Source organism: Carassius gibelio, chromosome A21 (assembly GCF_023724105.1).
Source record: "Carassius gibelio isolate Cgi1373 ecotype wild population from Czech Republic chromosome A21, carGib1.2-hapl.c, whole genome shotgun sequence".
NCBI classification, from domain to species: domain Eukaryota; kingdom Metazoa; phylum Chordata; class Actinopteri; order Cypriniformes; family Cyprinidae; genus Carassius; species Carassius gibelio.
Genome location: NC_068391.1, coordinates 18,279,901 through 18,302,448, shown reverse-complemented (window position 1 = coordinate 18,302,448; position 22,548 = coordinate 18,279,901). Strand labels below are relative to the sequence as shown.

At 34.8% G+C, this 22,548-nt stretch overlaps 2 long non-coding RNA genes across 2 annotated transcripts; both read right to left on the bottom strand.

Annotated features, from left to right (window-relative positions):
• Positions 1-553: 553 nt before the first annotated feature.
• Positions 554-4,127, bottom strand: LOC127942372 (uncharacterized). The gene is made up of 7 exons (XR_008149299.1): positions 4,016-4,127; positions 3,158-3,257; positions 2,832-2,992; positions 2,043-2,158; positions 1,815-1,899; positions 1,188-1,315; positions 554-1,067 (listed from the first exon to the last, which is right to left on the bottom strand). It is a non-coding gene; the product is annotated as an uncharacterized LOC127942372 (long non-coding RNA).
• Positions 4,128-8,120: 3,993 nt separating this feature from the next.
• On the bottom strand, positions 8,121-21,264 carry LOC127942373 (uncharacterized). The gene is made up of 2 exons (XR_008149300.1): positions 21,172-21,264; positions 8,121-8,367 (listed from the first exon to the last, which is right to left on the bottom strand). It is a non-coding gene; the product is annotated as an uncharacterized LOC127942373 (long non-coding RNA).
• Between the last annotated feature and the right edge of the window lie 1,284 nt (positions 21,265-22,548).

Below are 22,548 nucleotides of genomic sequence, written 5' to 3'. Positions count from 1 at the left end.
ATAATGAAAATAATAGATTATTTATTTGATTTTTGAAGTATATGGCAAGAAATATAATGGATGAACCTGCAACAACTTGCCTTTATCTATTCCCCACCTGTAAAGCAGTAATCAAGGACAATGTATACACATTGTGATACTTCACTATTACACAAGGACAAATTCATGCAGTGCTAAGAATATTAATTTATATATATATATATATATATATATATATATATATATATATATATATATATATATATATATATAACTATTTAGCAAAAATCAGTGTAAAAATGTCCTCCTCACCCCCGTATCTTGCTCCTCAGGTGCTGGACATCATGTGTGTGCTCTTGGTTTTAATGCAGTACAAGATCCACGTTGATCATTCCTGCTACATTCTCAGTTATCCGTCAAGTGTTTGTAACAATAAAGCCCATGGCACCATCTTGTAATGCAGAATAGTTAATCTCGTAACTCCCTTTATTTCACTAAAAAATTTGCATATTTGTTACTAAAATATAAAAAAATTACTTTCTGGTGTACTGATGTCCCAGATGTTATTAATCCGATCAAAAATGTTTATGTCTTAAATAAAAAAATAATCCCAATAATTAATATGTAGTTTTTCCAAGTCTAAAATAAACACATATCAGCCTACCTAGTAAAATTATGTATTTAACAAGAATCTTCAGAACACAATATTCACCATTTTCATTTTATTGAAGCATAGACTATAAAGTTGATAAAGTAGCATCGAGACGAATAAGATTCAATGAAAATAATTATCATCAAAAATACATTAACCTCATATATAAATCAGTTCACACAGATGAGTGATGAAATGTCCTTAAAAGTCACACAGTCCCATCCAGTCAACTGTGATACAGATCATGTGATACATATAAGACATGAGATACTGTTCCAGAAAATAATGATTCCTTATCATCACATCTAAACTGGTTTCATCTCCCCATCGTGTTCTTCTTCTCTCGTGTCTGGAAACAGTTTGTGGTTGATATCCAGCACTGATGTGGTGTAGCTTGTCCTCAGCCAGAGGATCTCTCAGTCCTAAGATCCCAGACCTGGTCAAAATGAAACAAACAATCCAGATGAAGTTGTTTAATGGACAGAGAGCTCAGCTTATGTTCTGTGTGATTTTAGCAGTGTGAGCAACTATGACCCTTGTAGTACTGTACACTTACCATTCTTCAAGCTGTTTTGAGACCTTTTGAGAAGCTTTTTCTCTGAAGAGAATTTAGCACATCCTCTTCTTTCACTCCTTTCAAGAGCATCACTTGGTCAAAACCCCTCATTTGGCTGATGAGATCATCTGTACAAATTAAAATACTGCAATAAAAATTAAAGAATTAAGAAAAAGTTACAGAGGCAAAGGTCTTGCTCATGAGACATTAGCATGTGTAGTTCTCAGAGACTCTAGAATTCATCTATTGTTGCAGTAAATGTGTTTTCTTCCTCTAGAATCTTTCTCCAAAGTTCCTGACTTCTCTCACAAATGTGTTTTAGTCTGTGCAGTGTAAGGCCTGGCTTCAAACCAATCCACTATCAATTCACAATTTATAACATAACATTTACAAAACAATGAAATAATGTACATTGGTGTTTATATCAACTAAACCAATTTCATGATACTTGTCTACTTTTAAAACAGGTGGTGTGTTTTTAAAAACATATTAAAAATGTCCAGTCACACTTTGCTAACATGCTGTAATTGTAATAGTAAAAAAAGAAATCAAGGCTGACATGACCAGTTCTGTGAGAGATCATCATAAAATGTTGTATAACACAGCATTGCTTCAACACACACATACCAGAGGACTTCTGTTTGTTTGAGCTCAAGATGGCCGTCTTCATTTCTCATCCTGAGCAAATCATTTCCTTGGTCTTCCTTCTCTTCTGTGAAACAAGATAATCTCTACTTACTCTGTGAGCAATTAATATTGCTCATTAAACATAATTAAGTTAATTTAAAGTAAGATTCAGACCAGAGCATTTGAGGAGTAAATGTTGATAAAAAAAAATATTCTAAACAAATGTACCTGGGAAGAGCTGATCATGGCAAGATTCGCTGAGACTCAGTAATAGCTCTTTTAGTTTTTAGGAAGGTTTGTGAGGGTTGGCTCTTGAGTGAGCTGTTGAGCTTGATATTTTAGACCTGAAAAAGAAGAACAGCATTAGGATTATCTGCAAAAAATCCTGTAAGACAGAAAGAAGGAAATATTATTAATTACGTGCAACTTGTACATTACACCTCTGTAAAGATGCTGTATAATTAAAAGTTAAATGCATCCATTATTGAAAGCAAGTAATTAATAGCAAGCTATAGTCATATGAATTCTTTTGATAGTGTCAGATGAGGCTGTCCTGGGGCTTGTACAATATCATACAAGTTTTAAACTGGATTATTAAGACTGTGATGTGTTTAGGGATCATTTTTAAGACTTTGACCCTGTCCAGATACCCACACTTGCAGTCTTGGCCACTTGAGAGTGTGTGTACGTGACAGTGTGTGAACGAGACTGTCTTAATAATGCCAAAGCACAGCGTCCTTAACACACACTAAACCTCTCCAATACTGCTCCGGAGCGCTATACAAAGCTTAGTGTATCCCATCATGCATCATGTTTTGGAATAAATCGTCAGACTTTTTGCCGAGATCTCACAAGAGGTCATGGGAAGCTGTCCAATGTACAGTATGTGAAATATTGATAATTAGTTATTAAAAATCTCTGTAAACACATAAGTGTCCCATAAGGCAGTGGCTCCCAATCCTGGTCCTGGAGAACCCCAACACTGCACATTTGAGATGTCTCCCTGATCAAACACACCTGATTCAACTCATCAGCTCATCAGTGAAGACTCCAAGGCAGATAAGAGAGACACCAAAACCGTGCAGTGCTGGGGTTCTCCAGGATCAGGATTGGGAAACACAGTCATCAGGTCATGAAAAGTTCGACACACACTTGTGGTCATCATGCTCACTCGAACACTAGGCCAAATACAGGAAAGACTTCAAATAAGTAATCAAGTGGTCAAGTGCAAAGATGGCAAGTGTGGGTATTTGGACAGTGCAACAGTTTAAGAAACAACAAATGCTGTACAAATTTTAACAGCAGGAATGTTTGATAAAAGAGACAAACTATCACAGACTTACTGCTGCATATATCTGCCTCCGCAGCTTTCTGTCTTCTCCATTTCTGAAGGAATCCCTCTCCAGAAACACCACTGGGCTGACTGCCTTTATGTCTTTTCAGCTAAAAATGAAAATAAAAATAATAAAAAGGGGAGAGTAAATAAAATTGAATTATATACAGAATGTTAATAATGATCTGTGAGCAAAATATTTAGATATAATATATATATATATATATATATATATATATATATATATATATATATATATATATATATATATATATATATAAACTGATATGAAAGAACTGCAAGATGGAAAAATGCATGTTTTATTATTTATTTTTAATTGCATTTTTTTTTTTTTTTGGATTTACATTAAAAGGTATTAAAAGCATGGTACAGAACATATGATTACTGTGATATCTGTCATATAAAAGCACATAAAAACACTAACATTACAGTGATACAAACATAGCTGGTTTGCTGATTATTGTATTGATTATTAATATACCATAGTAAAACTACAGTTACAGTTACTAATGTCCTGTTTACTGTGTTTTAACTTCACATTTCATTTATTACTATTGTAAGTGTCGTGATTACCATGATTTTACTACAAATACAACTTACATCATTGATCCTGAAATTAATAATAATATAAAACGGATCGAAGGTCTATGGCACGTCACGTGACAGATAGAGTTTAATCAGACTAATTAGCAGCTGTGTTCATTTATTTAAACGCAATGAAACTCAAAGACAGCCGCGGATGACCGATATAATACAGCGATTAAACATATGGCACTAATTTGATTAATAAATAAGACAGAATACATTTTATAAAAGGCATTAAAAGAGCGTATATACGACTACTCACCCAAACTGTGGAACTGATAGCAAGTATCGCGATGTGTGCTGAATGAGACTTCTTGAACGTGATTTCATAGCGATAAACATCTCATGTCCTCGTGTCGAATTCTGACGCCAAAAGTTTCCCATTGAAAGCAATGAAAGTCGTAGTGCTTCGATATTCGACGCCGAGAGGCACATTTGGCGTCATAAAAGTGACGCTAGGGGCGCTTGACCATGCTTCGGTTTTTGACGCCTTTGGCGTGAGAATGGGTTGTAGTGCCACCCTGGCAACAACCAACATTGCCCTAGCATTGAAACGGCTTGTTTTAGCTTGTTGTAAAAATATAGTTTAATCAAAATAAGCACAGTAGACTGTTAGAAAAAGGTCTAGTGAATGAAATCCAAACAGAACTGAGCGGCCTTTCACCGCTGTAGTAAAGTTTAGCATCCCATCGAGCCAAACATACATTATTAATCGCAGCAAATATCTCTCAAGAAGCTAAGCGAGATGTTTCTGACAGACTCCTGAGAGTCCTCAGTCTGCTGTTTCCAGCCCCTTCTTCTCATCTCGCTTTAATGTTGAGAACCTCATAGTCTCTCCTCAACTCGAGGCTCTGTCACAAGTTCACACTAACCTTCCATTAAACTGACCTTAATTACAAGAATTCATTACACAGTAGCTTAACAAAATCTATATGAAGTCATGTGAGCATGCATTTTCATTTCCAAATATTTGTTTTTTATGTTTGTTTTTTCTTGCCTAAAGATTAAGAGTTTGCCAAAGACAGATGATTCATAATTTAGATAGTTGGGAGAGACAGCTTTTTTATGAGTAAGCTCACTCAATCATAAAAAAACTGATTACGTTTTCTCAGTAAACACGTCTCTCTAGAACAGTTTACTGGGAAAGCAAAATTATTAGTTTTGTGAGAGAGACGTCTTCAGATATAAATCTGCTGTAATCATCCACCGTGTTTTTGAGTTTTTGTGGGTTTCTTGTTGCAGTCTCAGGGTATTGTGGTAAAAAAACAAATGCATCACCTGACCTTTTAAACTAATTATTGACATGACATTATAAATGTGAAATATCATGAGGTCAATGAAAATATTTTTACAATTTCTGTTGACGTTTAAGATACTCTATTTTTGCATTTCTTAAAGGTAAAATGCATATATATAAATATATATATCTTTTTTTACGTGGTAAGACAACTATGTTAAAATGATAGTTCACCAAAAATGAATGTTCTGTCATCATTTACTTATGTTATTCTAACCATGTATGCTTTTTCATATTTATTTAATTTTTTTACAGACTGCATTAATACTGACTTTCTGGCTGTTTTTTACATTATAACCACCCTCTTTTCCTTGTTCTAAAATGCAGACTTAATAGACTTAATATTTATATACTTCAGGTCCTAATTAGATGGCAATCACACAACGCTTTGTGCTATGATGCTTATGTTATTCAACCGGTAAAAACACCTATTCCCATGCCCAAAACAAGACATTTTCAGATGAGAGTCCATAGCACTTCACAGATGATGAGTGGATAGATAGTTTTAGACTAACACAATGGTCATTATTATTATTACTACCTTATTGTTAGTCTCTGCTGTTCTACCAACTTCATTGATAATACACATTTGTACTGTAGTTCAGTTGATAGAGATGTATGTTCCCCAAATAATGAGGTCATATAATAAATCCACTATAGGATCGAGAAAAATCTGATTGGGAAATGAATAGCAGTATGGGCACAGTCTTCTCTAGTTCATTAAGAAAGGTTATAGAGAAAACTACTGCACCATGGTACAACACTAATATTCAGGCTCTCAAGAGACATACTCATAACCTGGAGCGCAATTGATAATACAGTATACTCATTTAGGTCTTTAGCATTGCATGGAAAGAAAGCATTTCCCCCTACAAAAAAGGTTCTTAAAGCAGCCAGGGCCGTGCATAGAAAATAACCAAAGCAATCCAAGGTATTTATTAATACTGTCACTAGACTAACCAATAAACAGACATCACCTGAACTGAATCACAGTTTAGTAGTAATGACTTTCTGAATTTATTCACAGAGAAAAATATCACATCAGAAATACAATTGTTATTGTACAACCTTTTGACTCCATTATTATCCAGCCTCTGTTACTGCCCCTAAAGAACAATTACAGGGCTTTACAACTATAGAACAAGAACTAAATAAACTAATCATTACATCTAAGTTAACAATATGTTTATTAGATCAAATTCCCACTAAATAATTGAAAGAGTTGTTATCTGTAGCATAAAAGTAGATCCAAATGAATAGGCAAAATACAGACCCATTTCAAATCGTATGTTTATTTCTAAAATATTAGAAAAGTTGTGTCCACTCAACAGTACTTGCTCTTGCTAAAAAATAAACAAATAAACAAATAAATAAAACACATCTATGGAAAATTTCAATCAGGATTAAGGCCTCATCATAGCATAGAAACTGTGCTCGTTAAAATTACAAATTACTTACTTCGAGCTTCTGACCAAGGATGTGTCTCAATGCTAGTTTTAATTTATCTTAGTGCTGGTTTCTAACCTTAGACCATGACATACTTTTAGTCCAGTCTGTGATAAAAGCACTTACTGACAGCATGTCAATCCAGTGCATCACACGCTGCAGAGTTGATCAAAAATTTGTATTCTCTGCCCGCCGGCTATGAGAGGAATTTTGTCAGCATTTATGAAAATAGATGAGCAGGTTGACCTTGATCTATGTTCTGCTCAGGGCTTTAATAACTATCCACCTATTCAGATGAGAGAAGTGACTGACATCTTTGCCAAGATCAGCATAGATTCCTCTTTTTACACTGTCTGGCTGTGCTCAAATAGGAGTGTGTGAATTTGCTGCATGCAAGAGAAGATAAGGACAGCAGCTTTCCATTTTTTAATGAAGAGATGCTTGCTGGATGTTACAGGTACACCAAATATTTACTCATTGCCATCACATTCTTTTAAAATGTTAAAGTAGTCTATGGTGGAATACAGCAGAATTTGACTGAAGATGTTCCTTAACCATTCAAATGTGCTAATTTATTGTATATGTTAAGTATGCTAAAAAAAAAAAAAACATGTAATTGTTACAATCTGCAAAAATGGTCACAATGCATTGAACAAATATAAAATGCATTACCATTTCTTTATTTGTGCTGGGTCTGAGTAAGAACTGAACACAAACCGGTTAGATGTTGTCATGGCAACCTGTGCCAAATGCAGAAGGATCAAAATGTTGGGGTGAGAACTCTGGACACTATAGCACAAAACGAATTTGTTATCAAGGGGAGCATACACTGAATTCAATGTTAGTGGAATGCATTTTTTTTTTTTTTATTAAATATTTTTTTTACGTTTAACAAAATGCAAACAATGATACAGAAACTATAAACAGTGCAACTGTAAACAGTAGACAGTGCAAATGTAAACAGATATATATATATATATATATATCTATATATCAAATGTGCAAAGTGGGAATAGTGCAAATGTAGCAGATGTGCAGTAGTGAGTGAAATATTAATAAATGCAAGAGAATTAAGGAATAAATATATGAGAACTGTGTATTGCACAGATACATCAGTAGCTGTGTGGGAAGTAAGTGTATAGTCCTTAGTATTCCACATCCTTTGAAGCTTATGATATAGTGCTATGTCTTCTATTAATTGGAGTTCAGTTGTAAGATGGCACATGGATAAAAACTGTTTCGGAGTCTGAAGAGTGCGTGTCTTGAGGGATCTGTAGCGTCTTCCAGAGGGCAACAGAGTGAAGAGGTGGTTGACAGGGTGGGAAGAGTCCTTACTTCTGGCCCATCGTATGCATCTGGTGCTGTAGATGTCAGCAAGTGAAGGCAGCTGTGCACCAGTGATTTTCTGTCCGGAGTTGATGACTCTCTGCAAAGCTTTTTTTTCTAAGCCATAGTGCAGCCAGCATACCACACCAGAATGTCATGGGAAAGTATGCTTCCTACTGAGCAGTGGTAAAAGGACACAAGCAGCTGTTGAGACAGGTTCATTTTCCTTAGCATCCTCGGACAGTACAGCCATTACTGTGCCTTCTTAACCAGGGACGTTGTGTTAACACTCCATGTAAGGTCTTGGGGGATGTGTGTGCCAAGAAATTTAAAACTGGTCACCCCAAACCATTTTTCCTCCAGTGTATATAGGGGATGTTTCTTCTTTCGGTTTCTGAAAAATTGATGTTAAGCTCCTTTGTTTTGGAGGTATTGAGTGCCATGTTGTTATTGATGCACCATTCTGAGAGTTCAGCCACCTTCTCCCTGCAGGCTCCCTGCAGACTCATCACCATTTGATATTAACCCGACCACAGTGGTGTCATCTGCAAATTTAATAATACCATCCATTAGGCAAAATATGCTAAACAGCTAATGGATAGATTTGCAAAATTAAGATAAACAAGCTTGTTGTTTATCTGTGAGAGGTTAGAGAGTCTGCAATTACTGAAAAAAAAGACTGCAGCACCATGGTTCAGTGATCAGATGCTAATAGCATGATTTTTCTGATTTGTACAATAGCATTGTTTATTTGCCAGTTTCATATGCAACATCGGACATCAAGTGGCAACCCAACACAGTACTAAACTTGTTTGACTTACAAAAAATTATTTTTTTTCCCATAAGAGCATATAGTAGGTCTGACAATATTCATTCAGCATAGGGTGAATAGGGAACTTGACACTTCTGCAAATGCCAATGCATGAACAACATGGAATAAACACTGGACTAAATACTGTATCATATTAGTATTAGCAATATTACGAAGTAACAGATTAACTGGCTCTAAAATAATAGTTGATGCATGGCCTTCAAAGGGGTCATGAACTGAGAAATCAAAATTCCATTTGACGTATAAGATGTCATTGTACTATAAAAACATCCTGTAAGTTTCAGAACTTAAAACTTTATGACGTAATAGTGTGGCTAAACTCCGCCTCCACAGAAGATCATCAACACCTGCTTCTACATCACTGCCTGTTTAACTCCGCCCAAAGATTCAAGCATGTAGTGCAAATAGTGATGGAGGCAAACGCAGGTCTATACAGAAACCAAACGATAAAGATGCAGTACAGTGCCAAGTTGTGGAAAAACACAGTCATTCCATCACCTTCCTAATGATCCCAACATTAGGAAAGAGTGGATGAACTTTATTTTTAATGAAGATTCATATTGCGTAGGTAAGAATTTTGTCCTTTGTTCACTCCATTTCACCATGGATTTCTTTACTAACAAGGTACAATTTGAGGATTTTCAGTTTTTTTAAAGAAAGATTGAAACTAAAAGACGATGTTGTGCCGAATATATTGAATCTGACAGTAATATTGCACCACACACATGTGAGTAACTTCCTTTATTATGTGGTCATTGTTGCCTTGTCTGTTATTACAGATTGTTTGAGATGTATTGAGTATTTATGCATTAACCCAAATCACAACAGTGTCAATCTATGAAGGATGTAGCTGTCAAACACAATTGTTAGCCGATAATGATAATAATTCCTTACATTTATATAGCACTTTTCTAAGCACTCAAAGCATTTTACATTGTCAGGGGGTATCTCCTCATCCACCACCGGTGTGCAGCATCCACCATAGTGTGCCAGAACGCTCACCACACACCAGCTTACTGATGGAAGACCACAGGGACCACAGGGTGAGCACCCCCTGCTGGCCTCACTAGCACATCTTTCAGCATCAATCTAGTTTTCCCAGGAGGTCTCCCATCCAGGTACTGAACAGGCTCAGCCCTGCTTAGCTTTAGTGGGTAACCAGTCTTGGGTTACAGGGTTACATGACTGCTGCTGCCACTATAGCAGAGTCTACTGTCCGCCATGATTTTTCAAACAAAGCTTTCCAATGAGGGTGAACAAAACAGAACAAAATGTTTATTTATTTTTTCTAAACAGTATGAGTGGACCTCAGAGAACAGTAAAAAAAAAAATGTATTTTTTTTTTAAGTCAATTAACTTTTTCTCTCCTCTAAATTATTTAGAAGGATTTTTTTCTTTCTTTTTTATTGCATTAGCATTGTTTTTATTTGTATGCTTTCTATGAATCTATCAGATCAAATCTGCAATGCATTTTTGGATTTCTAATTTAACCTTTGTGCTAGTAGTAATCATATTAATAATAAGCTAACTAATAAGCAACTAGTTAATAGAATTGGTTCATAAAATGATTGACCACTAAAGTGTTAACTTGCTGCAATATAATTTTGTATATATCAAAGCTGTACATGCTTTTGGATATCAGAATTACAATGTGATTGTATACAATTTATTTTTATTGGATGATCTTGTATGCTTATGTGTCTCTTCAACATGTCAGATATATTTTGGGATGTGAACAGGTTTTTTTAAGGAGAACTTAAGCGCATCTATACTGTCATGCTAGCTGGCAAGTGTTTGTTTAAAAAAAAACAGAGTGTAACTGTTCACAAGTCAGGAGTCGAGAGGTGTATGTGTGTGCCTTTCTGTATATGTGTGCATGTGCGAATGGCTTCTTTGTGGCATTGTGAATTTTACTCACCCGTGTTTACCACCTAGGGAGAAAGTGTCATTAGATGTAAAACTGTATAAGAAATGAACTAGTGCAGCAGCAAGGTAAAAGATGACACAGCATTAGTTAAATGTCAGACATCATAAGTCACCTATCTGCACACCCACCGCAAATTACTTTGGGGAATACATCGAACTTGAATCTCTTAAGCATGACAAGTGTAAATTAGGGGAATTGTAGTTGGTTGGCCTCCACTCTCAGTTGCCTAGCAGCGTACCCTGATGTAAATTCAAAGTCACTTTGTTTCCTATTGTTGAGAGGCACAGGGAGAAAAAAAAATCCCTTCTGCATCAAAGCTTTCCATGAATAGAAATGGAGGAGAGCAATACTCTGTCCTCATACACAAATTGGGCTTTTACATTTACATCACATTGTATTGTAATCACAAATGTTTTGTTGAAATGGAGCATACTATAAGTGGCATACCACACACACAGTTTATGTAATCACATTATGTCAGGCTTTTGCAGACTCCACATCTTAGAAACAGGTGCTTACTTATTTTGTATCTGTTAGAGTGCATTGTTTTGTCGTTTAGGCATCAAAAGGCATTAGTGAACATTATGACATGATTTCTCCCCTAATGTCTGTCCAACCGCCAGTGTTTCAATTCAAAGCATTTGCTTTAACATGCATTTTGTTTAAAAAAAAAAAAAAACTAAAATAAAAAAATGCATAAATGTCAATTTCACTGGTGCACTTTTATTATTAAAAGTGCAATAGGTGATTGTCTTCATAATCAGTTATGCTGGTTGAAAATCTCTTCACATCCTGATAGCAATCATTAAGTTGAGTGAACAAAATGTATTTATCTGTATTTACATATTCTGTGAAAAGCATAGGACCAAAAATGTTTGTCCAATCAAAACGCTCGGTCCGACCATTGTAATTGGCTTCCCTTTCTGCTTGGTAATTTAAAAAATGACTGCATTTTCAAATTTGAGTGAAATCCTTTTTTCTTTTTTTTTTTAAACATTGCATTTACAGGAACCTTCTGGACTTCTCTGTCTGTTTTGTGTCATCGGCACTTAAATAAAGGCTGAAATATTACAAAAGGTAAACAAGTATGATACTCTAAGCAAGAATATAAGCATTAACTTTCCACAAGCCATAAGGGAAGTCTGCATTTTGCTATGATGTTCTTTGGCAATCTCTCACTAAAGCTCAACAGCATTCTGTCTCCTCATTCCCACAAGCTCCATCTGTCCCAGCAGGGGCCTCAGATCTGTCAAAGTGATTGGAATCAGTGACAGCACTTATTCATGGTGGATTATGCCATGCTAATAATGATAGTCTCTGTTCTATCTCATTTCAAATCTGTAGTGCAATACATAATTGTCTTCCTCAGGATTGACAGGCTAATTACTTGAATAAGAAAGAGAAGGGTCAGCACAGAGCACATTACATTAATGTGAATTATGAGTTTGCTGAAGTGAAAGTATTTTCTGGTAAAGAAAGAAAATTACTTTGACAACTCTAAATGCATTATTTTTGAAGAGAAAGAACATTTAATATCACGTGTTGTTATTTTCTTCTATGTTCACTTTCTCCTCTGCTAAGATGCAAAAGTCTTGGTTTAATAATGTGGTATTAAATGGATCCAGAAGGATTCTTCTTACTTTGTATGTCTAGTTCCATTTTTCTTTTGCTTGGAAAATGGGGGATTTTGTAGGGGGCACAGAAATCTGAAACTAGATATAAACTTTGAAATTTAGACATGAATCAAGTGGAAGGGTGAGTATTATACTGTTTAAAATTGGTTTGAAAATATAATTCTCATACACAGCTAGTAGAAACCAAAACGTTATCATGTTAAATTAGCATACCGTTACCAATTAACTAGTTGTGTTAGCATACCACTAGCTGATTAGCCTCATATCATAATCCATATTCAAGCTACTACACTACAGTGTAAATATGTCAGTGTTAAATTTGGTTGTACCATAATAAACTAAATAATAATTAAAAAGTAACATTAGTTTAGAGACCAATTATCACTATTAATTAGCTGCTTATTAGTATGCATATTGACTGTTTATTAGTACTACTAAAGTGAATGTTAATTCCTTATTATGAAGAATCATATTCTTAACCCACCCCTTAAAACTTAACTTAACAAACTTGCTAACTATTAATAAAGTATCAAATTGTGAGTTTATTGAGGCAAACATTGTATTGTGTATATTGTATGTATATTGTATTTGTGTTCCTGTAGCTCAACTGGTAGAGCATTGAGTTAGCAAGCAAGCTTGGGGGTTCGATTCCCCGGGAACACATGATAGATAAAAATTGATAGCCTGAATGCACTGTAAGTCGCTTTGGATAAAAGTGTCTGCAAAATGCATAAATTTAATTTAATTTTTAATTTAATTTTAAATGTAATTTAATGAGGTCATTAGATGCTACATACACTTTTACAAGTTGTTTTGAACTGAAATGTGTGTTGGCAGTGTGTGTACACAACCACCCACAAATCTACTAAAATCTTTACCCCTTTCTCAAATCAAGCTGATCTCAGATGCCTGTCTTTGTGATGTCACACAGACAGGGCCCTCCCACTAAAGTTTGATTGACAGTAGCGTTTCAGCACAGACTGGACTTGTGTCTTACCTTAGACCCGCCCTGAGTGAGCTGTAATCAGTCCACCATTGTTTCACTGACAGTGCAGATGTAGACAAGAATGTCTCCTAAGCAATCGAGATGTTTTGTTGTTTGATGTAATAATGAACATAGCATTAATTTACTCCTGAAATCTGATGTGTTGAAGATGCAGTAGATTACATTTGTTTTTAAAGGGAATGCCCTCGATCTACAGATCTCAGTAAGTTAGAATGCTGTGGAAAAGTTCAGTTATTTTAGTAATTCAAGTACTAGTGTATTAAATAAATTCAATGCACAAAACTGAAGTATTTCAAGTCTTTGGTTCTTTTAATTGTGGTGATTTTGGCTCACATTTAACAAAAACCCACAAATTCATTATCTAAAAAAAATAGAATATGGTGACATGCCAATCATCTCATCAACTCAAAACACCTGCAAAGCTTTCATGAGCCTTCAAAATGGTCTCTCAGTTTGGTTCACTAGGCTACACAATCATGGGGAAGACTGCTGATCTGACAGTTGTCCAGAATACATAATTGACACCCTTTGCAGGGAATGTAAGCCACAAACATTCTTTGCCAAAGAAACTGGCTGTTCACAGAGTGCTGTATCCAAGCATGTTAACAGAAAGTTGATTGTAAAGAAAAAGTGTGGAAGAAAAAGATGCACAACCAACCAAAAGAACCACAGCCTTATGAGGATTGTCAAGCAAAATCAATTCAAGAATTTAGTGAACTTCACAAGGAATGAACTGAGGCTGGGGTCAAGGCATGCAGACACGTCAAGGAATTTGGCTACAGTTGTCGTATTCCTCTTGTTAAGCCACTCCTGAACCACAAATAATGTCAGAGGCATCTTACCTGGCCTAAGGAGAAGAAGAGCTGGACTGTTGCCCAGTGGTCCAAAGTCCTCTTTTCACATGAGAGCAAGTTTTGTATTTCATTTGGAAACCAAGATCCTAGAGTCTGGAGGAAGGGTGGAGAAGCTCATAGCCCAAGTTGCTTGAAGCAGTGTTAAGTTTCCACAGTCTGTGATGATTTGGGTTGCAATGTCATCTGCTGGAGTTGGTACATTGTGTTTTATGAAAACCAAAGTCACTGCACCCATTTACCAAGAAATTTTGGAATGTGTAAAAGGCAACATCAAAACAAAGTGAAACCCACGATTCATATCAGGTAAATTGAACAGGTAAAAAAAAAAAAAGAAAAAGAAAGGAAAATCAGTCTATTATATAAAAAAGTTAGTTTATATTATTTAGCTAGAACAAGCTATTTTTGTTGATGTAATACATTTTTGAATGTTGTAACCCCGGTTAAATTAAGTGTAATTGAAGGGAATTATTTAATTTATTCACAGTTTAGTAATAGCATATTTCTCTAATAAAAGTTGAAAAGAGGTGTAGAAGTTATTGAAGAACATTTAAAAAGTCAAATTATCCTATTTAAAAGATTAAGATTTTACTCGTTCACGACACCATTGTTGGTCACACAGCTGTGATAGAGAAGTGCCTGTGTAAGTGAAAAAAAAAAAAAAAACTATTGATACAGAGGCCAGTTTTTTTTTCTTTTTTTTCTTTATTATTTCTTCTTGATAGGATTCATGATCCTCCTGTAATTTTCTGTGACATCCTGTAAAACTTCACATTTGATGGCGAGCCACCCAAATCTGCTACAGATGAAAAAGGTTGACACATCATAAAGAAGAGGACAATATCCTTTCTTTCAATTATCAGCCTTGATTTATGTAAGCAAGACAATTCAAATCTAAATAATTAAATTGCGTCCCTTGAGGGAATTGACCAAAAAGAAAACTGATCAGTACTTTACAGAACATTGAACTATTGATTGTATATGGTTACCCATAAACCAATTGATTGACACTGAAGTCCTTATCAGGACAGCTGTGATATTTTGAGAAAAAAGTTATTCCTTGTAATCGTTTTTTTTTTTTTTTTTTTTTTTTTGATATTTGACCGGTCTGTGTATATTTTGGGGGTCAAAGAAGAGTGCTCTCAAGTGAAATTTCCATAGTTGATCTTTATTGTATATTGTTTGTATAACACTGTAATTCTACAATCTACTTTGTGACTGTCTGTTTTTTCTCTCCACAACCCGCGACCTCCTTTACGATCTCTAAATCTTCTGATCAGTTCAATTCTAACTGCACTAACAGCAATTAATTAATTAAATGATTGCCAATTCCTTAAACATGTGTTTAATATGCATTACAAACAGCTAGTAGCTCAGTTATATGAAATAATATTAACAGACACCATTTGATTTTAATAATGTATTAGGAATTGTTGGAACTAACATGAACTAATATTAATAAATGTTTATATATGTTTATATAAACGTATTTTACAAAGTTTCATTGTAAGTCCCTGTTAACTAAACTTAATAATGTTAACAAATGGAACCTTTTTTTTTTTTTTTAAGTGTCAGGGCATGTATAAACACTGTAAATTGCATATAGCTTAAATTTATGAATAGTATAAGTGCAGTGTTCAGTCAGTGGAACTGAAACTGTTGGGTGGGTGGTAGTTTCATGAATCACTGATAGAATTATGACAAAAAGAGTTGAAGGGGCCAACAGAAGTGTAATGAGTCTGGAAGATAAACTGACACCTGGAAAGTAGAGGTCAGTTTGTCTTTCTGCAGTGAAATGCTGGATGTCTTCTTATATCAAGCAGTCACCTAATATGTTGAAGATGAATGTTATATCCTTTCAGAGATCGGATAGATTTAATTTGACTCAAAATAAGGAAATCAGTGTCTATAGAAGTAGCATAATATAACAAATTCACTAAGTATGTGTATAATTTGATGTAGGCCTGCTAAACTATCATAAGAAATGGGAAATCATGAGAAAAACATTTTAATGGTAGTTGATAGAGCTGCCAGGGGTGAGTCTAGTGTTTTGGGGGTCCTCCGCAAGTGGTCCCTGGGGGGCCCCTCTAAGTAGAAATCATGATTGATTCCCCTCAGTAGAAATTGTGTGGGTTGCATGGTGCCTAAACATGCTACTGAGAGCTGCTAGACTGACTGTTAAAAAAAGTGGAAAGACTTGCATTGCACTTGTGTTAAAAGAACAGTTCACCCAAAATTTTAAATCTGCCATTACTCACTCACTCTTGTTCCAATCCTGCACCCCTGTTATCTCTCTTCAGTGGAACACTTGATAGATGTTTGGTCATGCATAGAGAAAGTGTCCCAGATTTTTGTTCAATGGGAATAAAAATAAAAAGCTTTAGTTCTGGGAAGACTCTAGCAAATAATTACAGAATTTAAAATTTTCAGATCTTCTTTTACATAAAGTGACAATCATTGTCTGGGATATGATTTTAATGCTTTGTCATCTCTAAACTAGTATTTTGATTTCTGAAGCTATTTGTTATATTTCCGTTATTTTCTTTGTCAGATACATTGGAATGTGTTGCTATAGCTTTTTTGATAAAAAAAAAATAAAAAAAAATAAAAACTGTTATGAAATATCAATGAAAAAATATAGCTTGCATGCTTTTCTATCTCCAGTGATCTGACAGTTATGGCTTTCCGATTCTAGGCTGCTGCGAAGTTGACAAATCATTCCTTCACAAATCTTTGTCTCAGAGGCTTATAAAGACTAAAACTAATACTGGGTTCAGCCAAAAAAAATAAAAAAAAATAAATGTATTCTGTCAGATTTGCTCAGCACCTTTCTATGTTTGTTGACGTTGCTAATTGGATTACAGAGTGAAAGAGCAGGCTCGACTATCAGCTCTGATGGCCAACTTCGAAGGCACAGTTCACAGTCATTGGAAATACCAAGCAAGACACTGTTTCAGCTGGTAACTTTTTTTTATTTTTTAATAAATCTTGTAGTTGATTTAATGATTTAAGTTTGCAAGCAACCACTTAGCAATGCCTTGGCAATTAGTTAAAGCATCCTAACAACACCCCAGTAATTTCCTGGAAATACCCTGGTAACCAGCCATGCAAATGTTTTATTTAGGTATTAAATAGTATATTTCATCTTGCAAGAAGACACAGAACAAGCTTGAAGCTTTAAAATTCCTTGCTACAGAACTAAAAGGAGAATTTTTCATTTGATTCTAATTTTCTCCCCATTCTCAGATGCCTGTCTGAGTTCCCTTATTAGATTCCATGGTTTTTGATTTATTGGTATCCATCCACACCTGTTCTTTTTCTCCCTGATTACGATCCCCATGTATTTAAGCCTTCAGTTTTCCTCAGCTCGATGTCTGCTGTTGTTTGAATGTATATATTTGTTGGAGTTTTTTTTTCCTTGTGGATTTATTTAACAGGACCTCTTAGATTCTATTCCTTTGTATTCTTTAATATAAAACTACCCATTACAGTCATGCCATTAAATCATTCTCAGGGTATCATTTTCCTTAACATTTTTATTCTTAACATCCCCCTTTTTAATAATCATTAGAAAATGGGAGTACCATAGACATTGAGAGACCAACATAGGAGCAGGAATATTAAAATTAATTGTGTATTCCTAAACCAATTGACTTACTAACATAGCCCTGAAGTGCTCTAATATGAAACTGAATCTGGATTATTGAAAAAGAAAAAAATGCAGAGTGTGAACTTGATTAAATTTTTTTATGGTTGGATGGAAACAGATTTGAAAGTAAGACTGCAATTGGCCTGTGGTTTAAGTAGACTAAATTACAAGTCTGGCAAACATTACCAGAGAGAATAATGAAATGCGTGGATTAATTTTTCCACAGTAAGAAGAATAACATGCATTAAAAAAATAGACTGGGTGAAAAGTATTGACTAAAATTATTTCTGTATGTCTCTGTCATCAATATGAGAAACAGAAAGAGGACACATTTATTTCCCAGGGGTTAATTTATTTGTTGATTCCACAGAAAAAAAAGATGCTGCCCTTAGTTTTTTTTAAAATGGGAATGAGGGACAGATAAAAGAGCCATGTCAGAAGATCTTAAAAGTCTGATAGATGACAGAGGTAAGCAGATCTTTGAGATAAGATGGAGCTTGATCGTTAAGAGCTTTAGAAACAAAATCTTAAAACTGAATTCTAAAATGGACCGGGAGCCAATGAAGCAAAATCAAAACTGTGGTGACTTGATCATATTTATTTGCCTTGGTCACCATGTGACCCCAGTTTTCGCCACATGAACATGAAAACGTTGGCCATGCCTTCATCATTTAATCTTGTTACAGTACTTTTCAAATAACTGTTATGTATAGGTTTCATTTACCTTTAAACTGTAAACTATAAAAATTCATCATAATAAGGTTTGAGTTTAATAATCCTTGCACTAATAAATAGTTGTTAACCACGGCTGCTGCAAAATTTCTCCTGACCATTTCAGGCTAAAATAGGTTAAATATTTTGACAGTTCAAATCAAGATATAGTTTTATTATCGCATTACAGTATTCATGTTTGCAGTTATCTGTTAGTTGAATATTAGTGTTTTAATAACATCAGCTCCAGAGCTTCACAGATTAAACATTTTTCATTGTGTTTAATTGGAAATGGCATCAAATGTCCTGGGCCAGATCTTTAGCTAACAAAACTGCTGCTAAAAGAACACCAAATTGGTTGGTGGTTTCCAGAGCCGAAATACACTTTTACATGGAGAGAGGATTACAGCTGAATTAGTGCAAACTAAATATATGTGCATTTTTCATTCTGGTGACATTTCTTCAACATCAGTCATATGCACTTAATTTCATTAGAGAGTGTGCTGGACAATACGTTTTCCTTCAAAGTGAGCATGGAACGTTTAAATTATCTCTTGGCCTGTTAATGAGTGAACCAATACCTATAATGCAATATTAACATACATCTAAATTATACTTTGAGAGGTCAGTGTATTCCAGAGGCAATCGATGAAAAAGTCAATAGGCTGCATTTCTAATAAGATAGATGTCAGTTGTTCTTTTCAATAATTTGTTGCTTTAAAAGCGTTTTTTTTTTTTTTTTTTTTTTTTTTTCGTCTGCTGAATGAAGGATGAAGACAGAAGATTTATGTGAGACAATCTATGTTGCTTGGGTCCACACATTTTATTTTATTCTATTTTGACCTAAAATAAGTAGATTTGTTTTGGATTTATGTCAGCTGGTTTTATGCATTATTTCCCATTATGAACAAATAATTGATGTATTAACTCATGAGCTTAGAAATCTGCAGAATTGTCCTAATGTGATCATTAAAATAGATAATAATGTTGTATTACAGTAATACTTTGCTGTATTATTAAAGCAATATGAATTAATATCTCTTTTCATGATGGATAATTAAATGAACAAAAATATTTTAATATTCAGTAAATTCTGGTTATACACAATATTTACAAATTTTTGTTTGAAACAAAGCCACCACTTAAGTGAGCTTTTGGGAGTCTCAAATCAGATCATGTTTCTTAGTGAATCAGTTGAATAAATGATTCAAAATGTTGCAACCTACAAGCATAACTATTTAATCAGTCAAAAAAAAAATCCCCACCTCCAACATTTCTGAAATACTGCTCCGTTTGAACGCAACTAACTGTTCAGTAAATAACATCATAAGTAATGAGAGATTGTGCCAAGCCAGGAAAAGTGCACTAGAGGCTCATAAGACACATTACTGGTATAGGTCAACAGATTGACCATGCAAGAAACCCCCTTCACTTATAACTGAAGCCCAATTAGCTACAGTATATTCAGCAAAAGGTTACATTCACAAATCTACAGAGTTTGAGAACATGAGGAATAAGGAGAGCTGTTCTATTAGTTCCACAGAGAGGCTTAATGCAAGCTTTATTAATCTAACCTATTATGAGAGACTTGCTGAGGCTCTGAGGTAATTATGGCCACCTCTCCTTCTTATTTTCACTTTGTCTTTCTCTCTGTCAGTAAATGGTATTGCAAGCACGTTTGCGCGTGTGCATGTCATTTACAGCTTTAAAAGCAGCTTCCTGCTGAAATCTCTTGCTGACCAGTCTTCCCGAGACAAACACACACACATAGATTCAATGCAGAGCATTATAATTCACATGCATCCTCTGCTAAACAATATTGCAGACACGATTTCCATTCAACATATCTCATAATCCATCCATCCAAATGTATGCCTGCATACTCTTTATTAAGAGAATCCAGAAGTAGGGAACGGTGACAGTCACATTGGTGACTGGTCTCTCGAAGAGAGTTCCCAATACGTCAATCTACTTTAACTGTAAACTAAACGAGCCAATGCACATTGACATGCAATTATTGCATCCAACTGTAGCTGATCACAACGTGAGCATAAAAAGGCAGCAGGTGCAATGCCTACCAGGTTTTCGCTGAGGCGCCGAGTCGGTGACCAGCCGCTCAGTGGTGGTACAGCAGCCGTGGCGACAAGACGTGACCGACGAATTGGGATCCTCTACCAAAGCGCCATGGATACTGCCCCTTCCAGTGCCCTGTTAGCAACCAGTGCCCCTTTTCGGTGCAGGTCACTCACCATTGTTGTAGCACTACCCACTCAGTGATAATGCATAACAGCCATTACACTTGGAACAGAGAAGCCCCATCCTTCCCGAAGGAGGTCTCGGGGGGGGGATGGGGGAGTCATGGATTAACCCTCTAGAGTCGATTAACACGTATATGCATTATGAGGCATTTTCTCTTGATAACCGAGAAAAGAACTTAAATTACACTTTCAGTTTTGATCGTACAGATAAGAGTAGCTTCCTGGCTCAAAAATGTTGAACTCTTTCACTGATGATTCATAATGAGCTTTATTAAAGATCCGTCACCATAGATTTGCAGTAATCACCGTTAAATGCCATAAGACATCACAAAATCACCGTAAGAGCTTTACATGAAAACAAACAAAACATTATATAAATAAACCATGAAACAAACATACATCAAATCACATACAAACTAATACCCATTATTACATTACATAAAACAAGAAATCCAAAACAATACAGATAAGTCAGTTTTACCTTATTCTCCACTTAAACCAGGAGCTAAATCCTTGAAGTTCTCTTTAACCGTATGCCTTTTGATGAATCCACCATGTGCGCCGTAGCTGTGCTCCTTACTACAATGCTTGTAGCACGCCACAATATATACGCTTAAGTGGATGAATTTCAAAATAAAAGACCTCATTATCACAAATATACAAACTAATAATAATAATAAAAAATCCAACGATTAAACAATACACATTCAAAATAGACAACATTATAAATCATTTAATTATGAAAAATTGAAAGTAAACTGTATAAAAGGATATAACCAAATCCTTAACAAAGAGCAATACATCAATCAAATCTGTTGGGGTCTACTTTTTTTAAACATAATAACAACAAAACTTGCATTTATAAAATAAAGATAACAAACAAGGTGTGCTATCTGCAGCCTTTGTCTACGGTGTTTTTAGACACTCGTCATTAAAATGAACTGTAACTCAGTGAATACTCAACAAAGAGACATGGAAGATATATCTATAGAAAGCTTGACATGTCTACTTTTAAACTAAATAAGTGCTGCCAAAAAAATATTCTGTGATAAAGTAATCAATATGACAACAACACAATGTCCGTTTTTCATGTCTTCCTTCATTATCTCTAATGTGACCATGCCAGGCACTGAACGCCTTTATTCAGATTCGAATGTTTCACTGAAGCCACCTTTTTGAATAAGCCCATACAACAGAAGACAACGCAGCGAGACTGTTCAAGTTTTTTTTATTTTATTTTACTATTTGCTTCGCAATGAGAAGAATAAGACATAATTCACCCCAAAAAGATGTGATGTGAGATTTGGATTTCCTCAGAACAAAAAAAAAAAGAATGAAGCACTTTACTCAGCAGAGATCATAAACATGAGTAAGTCTCTTTATATATATATATATATATATATATATATATATATATATATATATATATATTTTTTTTTTTTTTTTTTTTTTTTTTACTAGTTAGGCTTTTTCCAAACTATAATTCCTGACTAAATGTAGTGAAACATTATGAAGTTTCAATAACAAAATACACTACTATACCATTCAAAACCTTGACGTAAATATTATAACTGTAACTGTATAAAAAATGTAACAAACAATGCTGTTCTGTCAATTTACCCCCCCCCCCAAACTAAAAACAAAAACTGAAAAAAATATTCTCAGCTCTTTTCAACATTGATAATAATAATAACACTAATTTTATTCTAGAAAATCAGATTGTTAAAAGGATTTCTGAAGGATTATGTGTCTGGAGTAATGATACAAAAGTTCAGTGTGCAATATAACATGTGTTCATGTTTTCGCGTGTAAAAACACACAGTATTTTTAACACAATTCACCTATCTGTCTACCGCTG